The sequence below is a fragment of the Ahaetulla prasina genome, chromosome 2, assembly GCF_028640845.1.
Source record: "Ahaetulla prasina isolate Xishuangbanna chromosome 2, ASM2864084v1, whole genome shotgun sequence".
Classification (NCBI taxonomy): Eukaryota; Metazoa; Chordata; class Lepidosauria; order Squamata; family Colubridae; genus Ahaetulla; species Ahaetulla prasina.
This window is the reverse complement of record NC_080540.1, coordinates 235,900,913-235,904,904: the sequence shown is the minus strand read 5'-3', so window position 1 is coordinate 235,904,904 and position 3,992 is coordinate 235,900,913. Positions and strand designations below refer to the sequence as shown.

General features: G+C 38.3%; 1 long non-coding RNA gene across 1 annotated transcript; it reads left to right on the top strand.

Annotated features, from left to right (window-relative positions):
• Positions 1–1,536: 1,536 nt before the first annotated feature.
• LOC131189592 (uncharacterized) lies at positions 1,537–3,692 on the top strand. Its single transcript, XR_009153081.1, has 3 exons — positions 1,537–1,731; positions 2,760–2,834; positions 2,930–3,692. It is a non-coding gene; the product is annotated as an uncharacterized LOC131189592 (long non-coding RNA).
• The last annotated feature ends 300 nt before the right edge of the window (positions 3,693–3,992 follow it).

The window sequence follows — 3,992 nt, the reverse complement described above, 5'->3', positions numbered from 1 at the left end:
AGCTTCAGCGATAAACTTGAACTTAAACTTACCGAGGCGTAACTGAGGGTTCATTTGATAGCTAGTGGTTTTCAGCCCCACCACACAGCTTGGGAGGCGCAACGTGAGTGAGATTGTTAATGTCCTGTGAGAGAAAACAATAACACATTTCATTAATGCGTTCATCTGTGAAGCGTCTATTAGTGCACTGGAGGTATTAATGACGTTATGCTTGAAAATGACATGTGGGGCCTGACAGGAATGGCAAGGTCTGATGAGAACAGATGACAAGATAAGCAAATATTTGAACGGCTTCGTTTGCCTGGCAGCCAAAGGATGCGTTAAAGCAGAAGTGAGCAAGGAAAAAGCCTGGAAAGGAAGAAAAGAAAACCTTTTGTTGTTGTACAGTTGGGGTTGCAGCCAACTGGGAAAAAGCAGGCAGGGATACAAAGGGAGTTTATATATGGGCAAGGCAGCATTTATTTAAATTTCCAGCTCCTCAAAGGACATATTAAGAGAAATATTAAGGTTATATCAGTGGTGAAATGTAAAATTTGTTACTATCAGTTCTGTGGGTGTGGCTTTGTGGTGGTGGGTAATGTGACTGGGTGGGCGTGGCCAACTTTTTTTTTACTTTTAAAAACATTTTTTCTTCAACCTCTTCAGCCAAAGAGATTGTAAAAAAATGCTTTTAAAAGGCTCTAACGATCCCAGCTGAGTCGCACAATCATCAGTGGCTTTTTTTTTACTTTTAAAACCATTTTTTCAGCCAAAGTGGTGGTGGGGGACAGGGATTTTTGCTACCAGTTCTCCGAACCACCCACCACCATCACTACCGGATCAGGTGATCCGGTCTGAACCGGGAGCATTTCACCCCTGGGTTATATCCTGGAAGCGATGTGCAAAAGGTTACATTGCACTGTGAAAGATTATCACTAACATTGGTCAGGTTTTTTTTTATTGTAAGTGTTAATTGTGCAGGATATCTTTTTCTCAAATGATGCTAAGAACAACTTTTAAGTCTCTGAGTATGACACATTGACATTTTTGCCTAGCACTATCTGACTGTGCAAATGAAGCCTGTGCGTTTAATTTATGGTTCATAATCGATAGAGTTTTAATGAAGGAAGGAAGCAAAGGGATGACCTTTTTTGTTGTTCTTGTTGTTACATTTCATTTACCAGTGTAGAAAATTCAAATACTAAAATTAGGGGAGGCTGATAAAAATGCATTAATACAAAATGATAAGCAAGCAAACAAACAATTTTCTTTGGTTGAATAGAAATTTCAGTCAGGAGAAATTAGACTCAAACTGTCTAAGTTTTGGGAAAGGGATAAAAGGACTTGCATTGTTGTCATGTCTAGCTGATGACTGTAACTTTACTAAGTCTAATTTCCTGAATTCAGGAAGGTGGTTAACCAACAGATGTATGGATTTGAAGCTTATTATACTACTCTGGCCTAATCAAGGCTCCTTCATTTGTGAATAGGATATATAATTCATCTTTTACATACCAACCAAATACAAGGGACAGCAATGAGCAAGTATTTTGAATGTATACGATGGCAATTGAAGATGTGATTGTGAAGGCATTTCATTATTAGTCCTTACAAGTCTATTCCAGGCTGCCTTTGCACATTTGTTCTATATTAGGGGTGTCGAACTGGTGGCCAGATGTATCACGTGCAGGCCACGCCCATCCCAGCTCCGCGAATGCGGAAAATGTCAAAAAATGAAGACAACATGATGCGGTGAGTTGACACCCGTGGTCTATGTACAGGGGTGAAATTCAATTTTTTTCCCTACCAGTTCTGTGGGCATGGCTTGGTGGGAATGGCTGGGGAAGGATATTGCAAAATCTCCATTCCCACCCCACTCTGGGGCCAGCCAGAGGTAATATTTGCCGGTTCTCTGAACTACTCAAAATTTCCGCTACCAGTTCTCCAGAACCTGTCAGAACCTGCTGGATTTCACCCCTTTCTATGTATGTTTGTATTTCTATAAACCATCCAAGACTCTCCTAATTATTTCAGTTGCCACCTTTTCTCTTTGCCACCTGGAACCTTTGACCACGGCTGTCAACCTAAGGAAAGGTGGACTTTCCTTAGCAGTTCACAGGATATATCTAGTAGTAATGCAGAATGGATGTGGTGTTTCAGTGGCTAAGACACTGAGCTTGTCGATTGAAAGGTCGGCAGTTCAGTGGTTCAAATCCCTAGTGCCGCATAATGGGGTGAACTCCCATTACTTGTCCCAGCTTCTGCCAACCTAGCAGTTCGAAAGCATGTAAAAAATGCAAATAGAAAAATAGGGACCACCTTTGGTGGGAAGGCAACAGTTTTCCGTGCACCTTTGGCATTTAGTCATGTCGGCCACATGACCACAGAGACGTCTTTGGACAGCACTGGCTCTTTGGCTTCGAAACGGAGATGAGCAATGCCCCCTAGAGTTGGGAACGACTAGCACATATGTGCAAGGAGAACCTTTACCTTTTTAATGCAGATAAATTTTTTAGTCTGACAAGATTTCTGTCTGTAGGTGAGCAACAGTTAAAAAAAAAAACCTTCTCTGAAGTAACTCCCCTTGGGCTTGATATCCCTATCAAGTTTCTGTAAATCCCCTGACACTTGATTGTATCAACTGACCTAAGGGAAGTTGAAGGAATGGTGAGTTAATGAGGTAGTGCCCTTGTCTGTCATATCTAATGCTCTCTCCTTGAGTTTTAATTATAATATTCATGTTTTCATTGTTTGTTGTTTTTTGTATTGCTATTTTATAGCTTTTATTACACCTCAACTGAAGTCATGTTTTGTGAGATAAATAAGCTTATTTCAACAGGCAGGTCTGCCAATTGGTGAGTAGATAATACTGCATCATGTGCTATTTGTTGTCGGGGAACTCTGTTTTCCAAATTTTAATTCTTACCTCTCCTGGGTTTGCTTTGCCAAGCCTGCTTGCTTTTTTCATTATGAATTAAGAGAAGAATCTGCTTGGAACACGACTAGATGTTTTGCACAAGATTCGGGAAGAAAAAAGATGTGACAGCAGCACAAGCCAGTCTTTGGATGAAAATCTCACACATCTCAATGCCATCAAGAATAATTCAATATGAGTGATCAGACAGGCTTGGCAGTATTTTCAAGCAAAAGGAGACAGAAAGAATGGAGGCAGTTTCCTGTTTTACTTGATCTAATCAAAGTGTCCTTCTACATCTACAATTTTTCTATTTAGCAAAGAACAGAATGGTTCTGGCTAGCTGACACCCTGTTGCCTGAATTAACATACTGTGTGAGATTGCTGGTGATTTAAAAAACACAAAGGAAAAGATTTTTCCCTTTTTGGTTTTCAAAGCTAATAAATACATCACACTCTTGAAGATAGTCCCAATCCACTTTCCATTCCTAGGAAAGTTGGCACTACATTCATTCACCCATACTTTTCTGCTCATATTTCTTTGCGCTGAAGGTTAAAAACATTTGTTAGCCAGATCAAATTCTTATTTCTGCACAGTTGTGATTAGTTAAACAGAACAAAACAAAATAAAACAGAACAATACAGAACAAAAGAAAACATCCTTTTCCTTGGGATATTTTGCTAGAGATTTTTTTAATCTGGAAGAAGTTGTCTATATTTGTATTATCAAGGCTCCAGTACTAAAGCAATAACATTAAATAAGCCTTTACTTTAATAACAAATATTTTAAAGTCCTACATTCACATATTCTTCTACTATTATTAAAAAAAAATAAAGAAGATTATTTTAATAAGTTAGAATATTTCTTTTCCTGGAAAAGAAGTGATATATGCACACTCTTGCATTAGCATCTAATTGTTTTAGAACTAATATCTAGTGCCCGTTAATGTTTGTTTAATATCTATTAACATCTCAATATTCAAGAATTCTTACAGCTGCAATGTAATTAATGGTGCTATGTTGAGTGGTAAAATTTCTTTTCATATTAAACCCACATTTTAATATGTATCTATATTATCGATATAAATAATAACATAAT